Genomic DNA, 15,600 nt, shown 5'->3' with positions numbered 1-15,600 from the left:
CAGCCACTCCGGGTCTGTGTGTTCCTGGACTGGCCACCCTGGGCTTGGCTGCTTCCACCTCAGGCCTGGCTGCCACTGCCCCAGGTCTGGCTGCTCCAGTGCTGGCTGTTGTTGCTCTGGTTCTGGCTGTTGCTGCTCTGGGGCCTGGCCGTTGCTGCTCCGGGCCCAGTTGCCACTGCTTTGTGCCTGGGCACTCTAGGCCTGGCCACCACTGTTCCAACATTCTGTCCTTTTTTTTTTTTTTTTTTTTTTTTTTTTTTTAACGCATTTATGTTGCAATGTTGGCTAGTGAGTTGAGTTCTGACTTAGTCTTTGATTTTTCAAGATCGTCTTTGTATTCTTTCTTAAGTAATTTTACTATCTTTTGCTCTCACTTGATTTCTTCACATTGAGAACTTTGGTTTCTTCCTCCTTGTCCTGGGAGCTCAGCAGGTTGGCCTGTGGCACCCCTTTGTTCTCCACGGGCTCCCGCGCTGCTCCCGCCTGTTGCCGGGGGTCGGCGCCGCCCAGGAAGCAGCCCCCCCGGCCTTGGCTCCATTGCCCACGCTCAGAGGTCGAAGGCTCAGGGGAACCCCCCCCCTGGGGGCCCCGTCTCCCGGCTCCCTGATGGCGCCCAGCTGGCTGGTGTCCGGCAGGGGCTCCTGCTCCCTGTCGCATTCCTCCAGTCTGGAGCTTTTTTTTTCTCCTTCCCGCTAGGGGAGTCTAGGATCAGAGTCAACAGACTGTTCTCTGCGTGCAGTGCACGCGACTCTGGGGGCTCCGCTTTTTGCCACTCCCCTGGGATTCCGCCTCACAGCCCCGTCTCCCCCTGCCCGAGCCTGGGTCCCCAGGGTCTGGTCCAGGACTGGTGGTCAGAGCAGTCCGGACTGACTCAGCGCCCCTGGAGGCTTTGTTTCTTCCCGCTAGGGTAATCCAGCATCAGAGTCAACATTCAGTCCTCTGCGCGCAATGTGCGCACAACTCCGGGGGCCCTGCTTTTCGCTGCTCGCTTGGGATTCCGCCTCACAGCCCCATCTCCCCCTGCCGGAGCCTGGGTCCCCAGGGTCTGGCTCATAACTTGGGGCTCAGCGCTGCCGGTTCGGGGGTTCAGCCCAGGCTGGGGGTTTTATTTCCTTCCTGCTAGGGAACGCCAGGCAGCATCCAGTGCTCGCCTCCTCTCTGGCTGCGACCTCTCCGCGTGCGCGTGCGTGCAAGCGTGCAGCATGTCTCCGTACCTTAGGCTTTTTTTTCCAGCTCCTCTGATTTTCCTTCTGGTTTTCTCTTTCCTTCTTGTTGTAGAATTTTCAGTCAGTCGACTACCTGTAGCTCTGGGCGATGTCCACTCTACATTTTAGTTGTATTCCATTGAAATTGTTGTGTGCTGCTGCGGTTAGGTGTCTACCCGAGCAGTCATCTTGGATCCTCCCCCCAGAAAAGCATTTTAAGCACAGCCCAAAACCATGCGCACTCGTTTTGAACTGGTCTTTTCTCTTTACTGTGTACAGAAATTCGCCCTTGAGCTCTTCTCCCGTACTCGATGTCGCCACAGACCCAATGCCTCCATGCAGGCCCAGGCCTCTCGGGCCCAGGCCCCCAGAGCGAGGCTGCTTCAGCAGCCCCAGCCACCCTACCCAGGCGGCCCCTGAGGAGAAAGCGCGGGTCGCCCCAGCGGCTTCCCGGCTCCACCTCCCCTTCTCCAGGCAGCCAGCAAATTAACCCAGGTGACTGCTCCCGAGCCAGGCCACCACTGCCCGGCCGCGCTCCAACATGCAGACTGAGCCACGCAGGAGCACCCCTTTGACCCAACGCCGCCAGGGGGCCCCGCACAGCCATGCCAGCCACACTTCCCTGGCTCTATCCTGGGGCGCCATGTCGCCCACAGATACCAAACTCAGACCTGGGAAAGGTTCTGCAGGTGAGGCAATGGCTTCATGCCACTCACCTCGTCCTGGGAGAGGCTTCTATCCCTCTCCTCACGAGGGTCCCTCTAGGGCCCTCCTGGGAGGTCAGAACATCATGGTGCGTCCACCAGGGGTATTCGGGCACCAATTCCATGAGGGGTTTTACGTCCCTCCAGAGCGCGCACACACCTACCGCGGCCAGTTAGACTCTCCGGATCGGGGCCTTCATGGTCCTGGCTGGGGATCTCAGACGAGCCCCCATATGTTAGCCCAGACTTCGTGATTCCCAAGGACCACCAGGGAGCCGAGTCGGATGCAATAAACAAAAGAGCCTTCTCCATGCTAGCAAGGGCTCCATCCCAATCACACTGGCAGCATGGTGGAAGAGAGAGCTCACCAATATTTCTTATATTAACCGGTAGCATTCTTTCGTGTTTTTCAGAGAAACCTCTTCTTAATTCTACTGTTTCCTGGAGCATTTATCTCTTTCTCCCCTTCTTTCTGTTGACTTCTACTTTTTAAAATTACCTTCCCTATTGTTTTACCATAACTAGACATTTTTGATGGTCCAAATAATTACTGGAATATAAAATACATATTTAATCTTTAGTGCATAAATCAAATTTAAATAAAATTGACAAATCTTTTAAAAATAATTCCCATATCTATTTTTAATAAATGCTTTTTGGTCGATCGATGGTCAAGCTAAGAAAAGTGGACATAAGGAAATAGAGGAATGAACACTGAGAGCCATTATAGTCTTCTAAAACAGGAATGATGAAATTATTACCCATGAAATTGTTTGCTTATATGTTTAATAGAATGATCAATTGCTCACACCGCTCTAGATATATTATTCCATACTTGTACCTGGATACTAGGAAACTCCCTTTTAGAAAAGAGTAAATTATTGTTCCAGCTTGTGACAATTTAGAGTTCAAGAGTACCTCCTTTTGTTTAAGATGTTTTGTTGATTTTTAGAGAGAAAGTAAAGGACAGGGAGAGAGAAACATCAATGTTAGAGTGAAACATCAATAGGCTGTCTTCTGAATGCCCCCAATTACCACCAAGAATGGAGTAAGCAATCTGGGTATGTGCCCTGACCAGGAGTCGAGGCAGCAACTTTTCAGTGTACAGGACACCCAACCCACTGAGCAACAGTGTCCAGGGCAAGAGTAACTTTAAGACAGCCATTTGTGCCCTTAAATGACGAAACTCAACTGTTTAACAAAGGTAAGCACATTTGTCATATGTAAGGTAGCAGCTTTTACTTATATTTCAGAAAGGCAAGCTACTTTAGAGGTTATTTTTGCATAAAGAAAGGGGAATACAATTGCCAGTAAAATAAATAACTTAGATAAAAGCAAGGTGTTTATTCAGATCTAGGGTTTATATTGTTAATCCAAACAAGTAATGTGCTGAGAGTTGTCATTCAAATAAGTCATAAAGTATGTTTAAAGAGGAGGCACATATTGTGTTTAATTTATTTTTTTTAGGTGAAATCCAGGTCTGAGTCTTCTCTTTCTCTTTTATATATGCAAATATGATTTGCAAATGCATTTGAACTCCACATATATTAAAAACAAGTACATCTCAAACTTTTTTATATGAAAGTGTACAAGGACAAAGCCCCTAATCTCAAGAAGTTTTAAATTTTATTGGAGAAGATAAAAGAGAAACTATCAGCAAGGAGGCCAAATAGGATGATTACTGGAAGAAAAGACATTTTGTCTTAAAATGGTGGTATTTTGTGCATTATGCTGCAGGGTACGTATTCTGTTATTTTCTATACATATTAATCTCTGCCCACATACATACAAAAAATATACATTTCTGAGACTCACAGGCTTGCTATAGATCAGTAAGGAGCTTATAAAAATGCCAGAATCTTCAGCACATGACTTTTTGGTTAAGACCCCTTAAGGACTAGGTCCTTCTCAATTTTGTATCACTTGCTGTGTTAGCAAATAATAAGAGCCCAATATGCACTTGCTTAAGGTACTTAAGATAAGTTGAATCTAGTTGAATGAGTTGGTGTTTAAAAGCCTCTATTTCTCCATTGAGCATGCTGTTGACTCTGATGAATATATGGTTGGGAGGATGGGTCATTGGGCTCAAATGTTGAAGATCTCATTGTGTGTAGGGGGAAAGATGTAAATTGTCGATCCATACACCTTAATAAGTGGTTTATGGTGAACCAAGGGAGAGTTAACCTAGATCTATAGCAGGTGGTACAGTGGAAAGAGCATTGATCTATTATGATCTTGTGTTAGCCATTAATGGTGGTGTTATCATGGATAAGTTCCTCAACCCTTGTGAATTTCAATATGCCTATCCATGAAATAAAATGGAGAAGGTTTGAACTAGATAACTTCTAAGACTTCTTAAAAGTTAAAAAATTTGATGACAGCATCTTCCAAAATACATTCTGGAAGAACTTAGTAAATGTTCTGTAACAATATTTTCTATGACAAAATGAGTTTTCTCAAAAATTGGATACAAAATTATTAAAAAATGATAGGTATTTTATTAACTTTAGCATGCTGATGTGCATTTTGTGACTCTACAATAGACTCTCTTCAAGCTTATTTCACTATTAAAATATTTATTTTTATGTATCATATGCCATAAAACAGAGTTTGGAAAATTCACCTTTTCCATTTTGAAAATTCCTTCACAGTACTTATACAGAACTCATCACAGCAACTAACATTCCAGCTAATTCCATACATCCTTATTGAGTGCCTCCTATGTGAAAAGCTCTTTCCAATATCATCTCACCCAACTGTCACAACAGATTAGGGATATAGACACGATCTCATATTACAGGTAAGAATTGAGTTCAGCGGAATGACTTGACTTGCCCACTGTGACAACATTTAAGGAGTAAAGCTGAAAATATAACCCACTAGTCTAACTCTACAATGCTGTCAACTTTGTGTAACAGCCTTTCACTACCACCAAAGCCACACTTTTACCTTTCAGTGTAGGTTTCTCTAGATGCAGTGGCATTTTACAGGGGACAATGCCCAAGGACCACTCAGAGGAGAACAGTAACTACCATTCATGAGTAATACGATAGGGGTGTGGGGTGACAAACCTATACTACTTAATAGCCCAAACACTCCAGGAGGATACCTGGGGAAAGGATTCCTGTAATTGCTCCCAGTGAGTTTAAACACATCATATCCTAATAAAAATAAATAAATAAATACTATATATTTCCTCCACCTTGAGAAGTTTATCCTTTAAACAGTAATTTTTACAATATATTTCTGTTTTAAATTTGTGAAGTCAACGTTATTTCAATCAGTTGCTTTCCATGAACTTACAGCCAAAAAACAGTCTGGATCATTTATCTTCACAATCCCTCCAAAAAAATATCTCATTCTTATTAGATAGGTTCAGGCAAAAGTAGGTTTACAAAATGTTTATACGGAAAATATTCTATCTAATAAAGAGGGAATATGCTAATTAACTGTCACACCATCACAAAGATGGTGGCATCCACAGCCAACAAGGAGGGAATATGCTAATTTACTGCCACACCCTCAAATATGGCAGCACCCACAGCCACAAGATGGTGGCACTGAGTCCTCTCAGCCCCACTGGGGCAGCAGGTGCATGGCACGACCGCCCCTACCCCCCCCCCACCACCACCACCATGCAGGTCCAGCTGCTCTGCATGCCTGCCTCCAGGGTTCCCCAGTCTTCTCAGTTCCCCAGCTGCCCAGGACCACCTAATGTGCAGGCAAGCCTGGAATGTTAGCTGCCCAGCTGCCTGGGGTCGCCCGAGGCTCAGGTAACCAGGGGTGGCTGAGACTTGCACTGCCAGCAATGGCAGCAGTAGAGGTGTGATGGGGGCATCATTTTCCCCTGATTGCCTCCCATCCTTGAGGGTTCCCAGACTGTGAGAGGGGGCAGGCTGGGCTGAGCAACACCTCCTCCAATGCATGAATTTTCTTGCACCAGACCTCTAGTATAATAATAAAAGCATAATATGCTAATTAGACTGGATTTCCTTCCAGATGAAGCTGAGGCTGCCAGGGAAGTCTGGTGCCTAGTGCCAGAAGGAAGTTGGTGACACCAGGGGAAGGAAGGCCTACTGTTGCATGAATCTTCTGCATTGGGCCTCTAATAATACAATAATTGATTAAAAAAAAAACAATATAAGAATAAACTCTGTTTCACATACAACTGAAAACATTTTGCTCCACCTTATATAGGGAGAAATTTCATTATGAAATTAATGATTGGATAAATCTTCTCAACTTAGTGATTGCCCAGTATTCAAAGTCAGACACCCAATTCTCTTATTTCTTAGCCTGTGGCATGTACTCTAGAACCTGACTGTCCTATCTCCCAGGCTGCTGGGTGGAGAAATATGGACTTCAATGAGCCCAGGTTTTCTAATAGATCAAAAAGAATTATAGAGATAGCATACAGAAAAAAAGTAGCCATAGCTAGGTAAGGGACTTTTGGATAAAATTACCCTGAACAAAACATTAAACGTACTATTTCATAGTCAACAAAAGTTCAATAAAGAGAAAAGTGAATTTCCTTACTGCTTTTTCCCAAACTGAACTTCTGCCCCTATTGAATAATATTGAAGAAGACAATGAAGTACAAGCTTATTTTGCAACGTTTCAAAATAAGAAATTAATACACCTTCAAAGTTTGTAATCAAACAATAGGTCCAAGGCCTACATTTTGACTGCAAAGAATGCATTATCAAATATGAGGCAATTGGCCTTAATTGGCTGTGCTATATTTTCCACCTGAATCAGTGTATTCTTTGTCTCCAAAGACACTTAACAAGAATGTGATGGAGGTGATTGGAGTAGGGGAGTAAGAAAACGACTGCTAGAGGATTCAGGCAATGTTCTCTGCCTCACTTTCCCCATTTGTAAACTGCGGCTAATTACTCTTATTCATTAATGAGTTGCATCCTAGATAAACAAACTCCTTTAATACATTTCAGTTAAGTGGTATCTATTCCAGGTAAAAAGTTCTTAACGGAGCTTTTGGATTTTCCTGGTCTCTGAATTTTCCAGAACTGGCCTTTGAGAAGGGACTGTGAACTTGAAAAACAACCAACCCTAACAAAGAGATCAAATAACCCTATGTGACCATTGACTACAAAGCCCAGCGAAACACTAAATAGTGGTTCTGACCTCTGCCAGACTTACCCAGAGAAAGCATCTTACAGCTGATAGAGAAATAGACTCAAATCCAAAGTCCAGAGTCCTACAATGGGCTCTTTCACTGATGTTGTTTGGCTTTGGCAATTAACCTTTCTAAGCTTGACTCCTCTTTTGGGGCCATGGCTCTTTCCTTGCCTACTTCCCAGGGTTGCAAAGAGGATCAAATAAAACAATATGTGAGAAAGTTAAAATGTTACGAAAACAGACACATAGGACACCTAGACCTAGTCCATAGGATATTTGGCACCATTTTTTTTTTCTCTGTAAAATTCACCTTCTCCGGGGTGACTTCTGATACTGTTTTGCTAGTATTTAAGAAAGGATGAATAGAATAAGACCTAAGCCAGGACTGGTGACTTGCTGCACATGTGTGTGCCTGTGGAAGAGTATAGTAGCTCTGACCGTGTGATATCTGCTTAGCCTCCTCAGCAGAATTGCCAGACTCTGTAATGCTGTCAAAAAAAAAAAAAAAATGCATGCAGGCCGAAACCGGTTTGGCTCAGTGGATAGAACGTCGGTCTGAAGGGTCCCAGGTTTGATTCTGGTCAAGGGCATGTACATTGGTTGTGGGCACATCCCCAGTGGGGCATGTGCAGGAGGCAGCTGATCGATGTTTCTCTCTCATCGATGTTTCTAGCTCTCTATCCCTCTCCCTTCCTCTCTGTAAAAAAATCAATAAAATGTATTTTAAATAAAATTTAAAAATGCATGCTGCTTTGTGGTGTTCTCTACCATGGGCTCTCATCTTCCAGCTTCAATGTGTGGGTCAAGCCCATGCAATCACCCACTTGGTAAAGGCATGGAAGAAACAGAAATGAGAACTAGGAGAAAGTTCAGGAAGATCTATTACTGAAGTGTGGTGTAATGTCATTTAGATAAAAAATAGTCATGTAACATATTTTTTGGTTGCTGGGTGGCTGGAGTGGCAATGATGGTCTTTTGGAAATGGACCAAGATTTATATGGAATAAGAATTTAAACTTTATGCATCATTTTTTTTTTTACACAGCCTACTAACAGGCTGCCTCATGCTCCTTTCAACACAAAGCTAGCGTTAAATAGTATCTAAGAAACATTGAAAAAGCACTTCAATATTCATTAAAATATATAAAGAAAGAATACTTGCTAAAGGGCATCAAAAAGATGATATAATATCCTTTTCAGGGTAAGAAACTCTCTGCAGTTTTTTGAAGTCCTCCACAATAGCTTCTCAGACTAATCAAACTGCCAAACACCCTCCTATCTCTTCCTTCACACTCTAATCTCCAGTGCCAGCTAATCAGCTTCACTGATTCCTCCCCTCTCATCCGGATACTCCAGTCCCTCTTCCAGAGTACTCCAAGCTCTATTTTTTTTTTTAAAACCAATCTATCTACTTTAGCTCTCTTTTTTTATTCTAATGCTCATCCCATTTCCCCAATTAGACAACAACAAAATAAAACATAAATTTCTGACACCTGTAGGTTGTTTTCCCAGCAACAATGTTTCTTATTATTTTAGAGAGTTGGTTGAAGGGGAGATGAGAAGAAACTGTGGATATATTTATATCATTCCCTTTTCAGGCTCCATATGGGCAGTTGGGAAAAATTTGATAATAGGAGACAAGCCCTTATTGAAACAGAACCACATTTGTAGCCATACGGAGTTGAAATATACTGAATACCACCCTAGCTGGTTTGGCTCAGTGGATAGAATGTCAGCCTGTGGACTGAAGGGTCCCATGTTCAATTTTAGTCAAGGGCACATACCTGAATTGTGAGCTTAATCCCCAGTGGGTGGATTGTAAGAGGCAGCCAATTAATGATTCTCTCTCATCACTGATGTTTCTTACTCTCTCTCCCTCTCCCCTCATCTCTGAAATCAATAATATATATATTGATTTATGAACAACAGTGGGTTTTCAAAACTGTGTGTTTGTTTATTCATTTATTTTTTATTTTTAATATTTTAATAAATTGATTTTTAGAGAGAGAGAGAGAGAGGAAGTAAGAGGGAGGAAGAGAAACATTAACGTGAAAGGGAAGCATCCATTGTTTGCTTCCTGCAAGCCCCCTACTAAGGATCAAGCCTGCAATCTAAGCATGTGCTTTGACCAGGGATTGAACTAGTAACCTTTGGGTGCATGGGATGATGCCCAACTAACTGGGCCACACTGTCTAGGACACAGTGTGTTTATTTTAGAGATGCTGGGTACCACAGAGGTACTGTGGAGGTTCATGGAGCACCATAGTGCTACAGCAGACCGTCGTGCTGTGATTCTTGCTTCCCACACCATTGCTTCTTCCTCCATGCGTCAGCAATAAGAATCTGACTAAAATAAGCACATGCATGCAGGTGAGCATGACTGCACTGGTTATAAGATACTGTGAAATGTGTGACTTTTAGACTCATAAGACATGATATGACTGGAATAATTCATGCTAAAGACCATTAATTCAGTTTATTCTGAGGCCATTTCTATACTGTTTTTTTGGCTCCACTTCTATAAGATCCTGACTTCTATAAACTATGATACCCAAGACAGGCATATACATTAATAATAGTGTACATAATTAATACCACTGTGATTCCATGATTAAAAAATAGTTTCCCTTCAGGAGATTTTGAATCACATTTTATATTGTTATGCTCTTAGTTTCCCCTTCATTTTCATCTGCAACCAAGTTCTGGCTTCTCATTAATTGGGTCAGTAAGCAATCACTAATGAAAATAAACAAAGACCCTTATTAAAAAATCATCTTTACTCATGAATTTTCAGAACTTGAGTTTTCTTTAATCTCAGCAGTACATAATAGCATGTCTCTGGAATGTACTTTCCTGTCCTGTGACTAAAAGTTGACAACAACTTAGTCCTGGGTCATGGTCTCTATGCTGGCTCATTCTAATTAGCCAGCAGCATACTCCCTAGAAGCTCTGCTTCAGTGATTTCTGAGTAGCAGGACAGAAAACAGCTGGGTTCTTATGCAAACTAGAGCATGACACTGAATTATTATTTAGTAGTAATTTCCCCTTATCTTATCGCCACCTGCCAGGAGCCAATTTGGAGTTTGGTAGGATACAATCATTGAGAACTGGTTTTCCTCCAAGGTAGGCTGATTACTCACAGTCACAAGGAGGATGGTGTGCGCCCAAACCACACAAGAGGAGGCTTTAAATAGTTTATCTGGCAAGGGACTGAGAGACCAATGTGTCGGTTTTCAGAGACCTGTGGTGCTAAGCATGAGGCATCTGGAAACCAGAAAGGGGGGTTGTGGTGGTGGGGGAACACAACTTGGTTTTCCAGAGACTCCTGGGAGGCTCAAACCAGTGCTACATCTGGCCTGTGGAAGGTGTTCAGTACTTGCCTGAAGAATGGAATAATGTAATCTGGAAGTCAATAAAGGGCAGGGATCTGAGTTTCCAGGCTAAAAATGGAGCCAGATATCTGGATGGGAATTCGAGAAGAGGAGCTAAAGGCTACATAACTACTCAGTAACGAACAGAAGCCTCATTCTTTCCCTTATGCCATATTATCGCCATGGCAGGCCTAATTCTACAAGTTCAGAAATTTAGGGATTCGGACTGAATAAATTTGGGTTACCATCTTTATTTAATATATGGACAGGTGCCTGGGTATCAGGAACTCCTGTGTTTCTGTCCTGAATCAGTAGCTAGCCGGCTGGATAAGCCACTTCATCCCTCAGGCCTTTAATCCATTATCTGTGAGATGAGTGAGTTGGAGTAACTGGATTCCTGGAATCCTCAAGCATTAAATTTTTCATCCACATTTGCCATGGGAAGTTTGTGAAAGAGTAGGAGTGACAAAGATTGTGCAAACTTTTTCATAAGCTTCATTTTACATAATTATTATGTCATCTTATTGAATTATATATTATTCCCCCTCCACCTTTTCTTAAATAGGAAATCCACAGCATATGATGGTTATAGAACATGTTCAAGGTCACACAGCTATTTAATGGCAACACTGAGAATCTAACTTAGAGTATGCCCATTTTGAAAATAATATAGACAGATTAACAGGAGGCAGCCTCAGTCTCATCCTTGGAACAACAATAAAAGAATGATCACCTTAGATTGCATCCTGGTGCTTAAAATAGAACTATGACGTGAATTGTCAGGAAATGATTATTTTCTCCTTGTGCCAAAAATAAATATGTAGGAACTGTGTCTAAACCTGAACAAAAGTTCTGTAGGGTTTTGAAATTATCATCGTGTATATAATGTGATGGTATTAAAACTCCATTAACCCCTGTTTTTGCTTCAATCAACAAAACTTTATTGAGGTACCAAATGTGGACTGGATGTGAATGGAGAATTTAATCTAGTCAGCTAATCTTAAAATTTTTGGAGCATATGCAGGAAAACAACACATGATATTTGTGTTACAAAAATAAAAAATAGGTAAAGAAGGACTTTAACTTGCCTAAACTAAACTAAAAGTGAGAGTTATAAAAATCTAGATTCAGCAAATATATATATATATATATATATATATATATATATATATATCAGAATATATATGTATATATAACATATACTAGTAAATATATACCCACCTATTTTTAGAATCTCAAAAATTGCTACATGTTAGATAAGAAAGTGTCAGGAGCAGTAAATAAATAAAATGTTTTTCATGTGCTGAATTGGAGGAAATTAATCTTAGGTTGTCCAAAAAGAAGAATGGGAGATAATTTCTGTACTGGGCCATATCATCTCTAGTTATTTTCTTACACACAAACACATATTTCACTGTGTTTACTAATTGTTATTATAACTATACTGTATATTAAAGCACATACATATGTATTGTACATATATACTTATATATATTGTATATGCATACTGGAACACTTGTATCTCTCTATCTATTATTTCTCTCTTTCTCTTTCTCTATCTATCTATCATCTATCTATCTATCTATCTATCTATCTATCTATCTATCTATCAATCATCTATCATCTATTTATCTCTTCATACACCAGTCAAATGGATTTCCCACCACAGTAGGATGACTATAAACTAGAAAAACTGACTTAAGTCCATGTTTTACAGACAATCATGAAAATATTAACCTCAAACTTGCAACATGTAAATAATCTATCAGATGTAGAACTTATCAATATCAATAATGAGTATGTACTGTGGTGTAATAATATTAACTAGGCTTGACTACTGTGTTTCAAAGTCTTCACTGTAGCCTAGGAAAGCACTACCAATGATGGGAAAAACATCTGAGGCAACACTGACAAACTGCATATTCTCTGGAGGGCTTCTCAGTGACCTTCCCATATCTGGCAAACAAGAAGAATACTACTACATCTACTTATCTTGTAGTTCCTTTTGAGAGTAGAAACCACTGCTGTCTTGAATATGGGCTTTCCCAATGAGGAAAATATGACTGCACATGGAATTAGGGAATGAAATGATAGGTATCTTATAGACACAGGAAGGCAGAGGCTGCCACACTGCTTTAAGGAGTTCTACCCAGTTACTCAGTCTTGCTAAAAACTTTACAGAGGCTCAGGCTATGTCATGATCAATCAATGGGAGATAATTTCTGTACTGGGCCATATCATCTCTAGTTATTGTTTGGTATCCTTGGCTGCTAAAGTCATCATTGTTGAGCCTTTTTCCTTACTTTTTTCCCCCTTATATTCTATATGACATCCTTGTTTGTTACAGTACCAGGACTTCTTTTTTGAAGGTGCTAATGAATTGACCCTCATTTGAATGAATATTGTATGCCCAGATAGATAAGCAGTAGCTTTATGCAAAGTATTGTTTTTAGGGTTGTCTTTTGCTGTGATCCCCACGACACATATCCACCAAAAGGCAGAGGAAGTCTCATACATTTTTTTTATTACTTATTAGCTTCCTGGCTATTGTCAAAATTTCCCATAACTAATGTCAGAAGTCATTTTTAGGTGGAGGAAGAGGACCTAACTCTTTTTACAACACTGAAACTGGTCATTAGCAAATACCTCCCCTAATGCTGAAAAGGATATCTAATGTTACTACTGTCACCTTAGAGTTTATCAAGGCAGTGGCTCTCTTCAACAAAGGGAATGGAATAATTTCTTTCTTTTTGCTGCTATTAACACAAGTCAAGGAAAGAGCATCGGGGCTGACCAAGTTAAAAAAAAAAATTGAGTCTTTCTTGGTGTTAAAGCATGCTATGCAGTCTCACTCTGCTGATTATACCCAAGTTCAAATCTTGGTCCTACTACTTTCTAATACCCTGGGAAAACTACTTATTATTTTTAAACTCTACTTTTGTTATTACAAAAATATTGGATAAAAATTCACCTTTCAGAACTGTTGTGAAGATTGAATGAGGAAAATTACATAAAATGCAATAAAGTAGTTGAGATTAAGTGTTCAATGTCCATTCCTTTCCCTCTCATTTTTGTCATATTTGAAAACAACAAAAATCTATAATTTTGGTAGAGTCTTATGAATGAAAAGTCCAAAAACATTTACAAATATTAAAGATCCTGGATGTCACTCATAATAAAATATGGGTAAGATTCAGTGGGGCACAGAAGATCTTTAGAAAGGAGAAAATACTCAGTGATAACAAGTGGTATCTGGCGAAGGATTATCACCAGAATATTAGAGAGGGGTAACTAGAGATAAGCATTTCCTCAGCATAGAAATTAGTGAGAAAATATATAATAATAAAAGCATAATATGCTACTTAGACTGGATGTCCTTCTGGAAATCCTTCCGGACGAAGTGGGGCTACAAGGGAAGCCTGGGTCCTGGGTGCCAGAGGAAAGCCGGTGCCAGCAACTGGGGGAAGGAAGGCCTACTTTTGCACAAATTTTGTGCCTCAGGCCTCTAGCATTGTATAATGTTTAAGAGCATAGGTGGGGAGCCAGACTGCCTGGTTCTGAATCCAAGTTCTACAACTTATTAGTATTAGCTATGAAATCTTTAATAGTTGTTTTACTTTTCTGTGTTCACTGTAAAATGGAAGTAATGCTAGTGGAAACTTGAAGTGTGATCTTGAGTGTTACACGTGTTAATATATGAAAGTGTTTAGATGATTGCCTGGGACATTATAGGCATCATTCAGCAGTTTTAGTCTCTCTCTCTCTCTCTCTCTCTCTCTCTCTCTCTCTCTCTCTCTCTCTCTCTCTCTCTCTCTCTGTGTGTGTGTGTGTGTCTCTGTGTGCTCAAGCTGATATAATAAATAACATGTAGCTGTCATTTCAGGCTAGATATCAGTCATTTCTTTTTAAAAATTATTTATTAATACTAGAGAGAGAGAGTAAGGGAAGGAGAGAGAGAGAGAGAGAGAGAGAGAGAGAGAGAGAGAGAGAGAGAGAGAGAGCGCAATTTGTTGTTCTACTTATTTATGCATTCATTGGTTGATTCTTGTATGTGCCCTGATGAGGGATTGAACCTACAACCTTGGTGTGCTGGGATAATGCTCTAACCAATTGAATTACCCAGCCAGGGCTGGGTCAGTCATTTCTGAATAGATCAATTTGCCTTTTCATAAATCCAATGGTGTCTTGGAGATGATTCTAAATATAAGGACTTGGTTTTGGGGGATCGTACTGCATTAATTCAGAAAAGATATAATGCTAAGAATTGATAAAATAGACAGTACCATACCTTTAAGTGGTGTTTTTCAGAGTGTTAAATTTAGGCCACTTGAATTAGAATCCTCTGGGGCATTTGTTTAAAATAAAGATTTCCAGATCCTATTCCTAAGGTGAACATACGCTTGATTGTTGAAATCTGGACATTTTACAAAGTGAAAAACATTGCTATAAATAAACATGCCAGGTTAATAAGTATAAATTGCAATGCCCTTGGGAAAAATAAAATATGGGATGCCCCTACATATCCCATATCTATAGCACTTTTGGGATTGAGTTCCAGAAATTTGCATTTCTATTAAGTTTCCAAGGTGATACTTAGCGCAATGCAAAGCTTGAGAAAAGCTCTTAAATTGTGTTGTTCCAATAAGTTTAAATTAATTCAGGGACTCTGAGAATTTTATATCATATCTCTACTTCCTGCGGATATTTTTTTGTGATAGGAAATTAAAAAAATGGAAAGAAAGGACCATTTATTGACCAACTACTCCTGTTAAAGCCTTCCGCTCTTGGCATGACACCATCCCTTTGTCCATGAAATAGGTTTAGAGATGTTTGCCTGCTTTTGAAATTGAGTGCACACCATGTGATTAAGGCAAAGCCACATTCCCCTAGCTATGAAACCACCACTTTAAACCACTTATGAGACTGACCCTGGGAAGAAAAAAGGTAGTTATTAGCTAACTATCCTTAATAACAGAACAACAACAATCAATAGGAATTAACCCATCAAGCACTCCACCCTGCTGACAGCAGTCACCAGCAGAAGTGGAAGCACCCCAGTTATCTGACAGTGTATAGACTCAAGCTCATGGAGCTCTCTAATTTGACCTAAACTTCTGCCCCCTTTTAGCTCTCTCACAAAACCATTTAATTGCACAGCCTCTCATCAGCAAATCCCACTTTC

This window comes from Pipistrellus hanaki, assembly GCF_964339955.1.
Source record: "Pipistrellus hanaki genome assembly, chromosome: 2".
NCBI classification, from domain to species: Eukaryota; Metazoa; Chordata; class Mammalia; order Chiroptera; family Vespertilionidae; genus Pipistrellus; species Pipistrellus hanaki.
Note: the sequence above shows the minus strand (reverse complement) of the source record.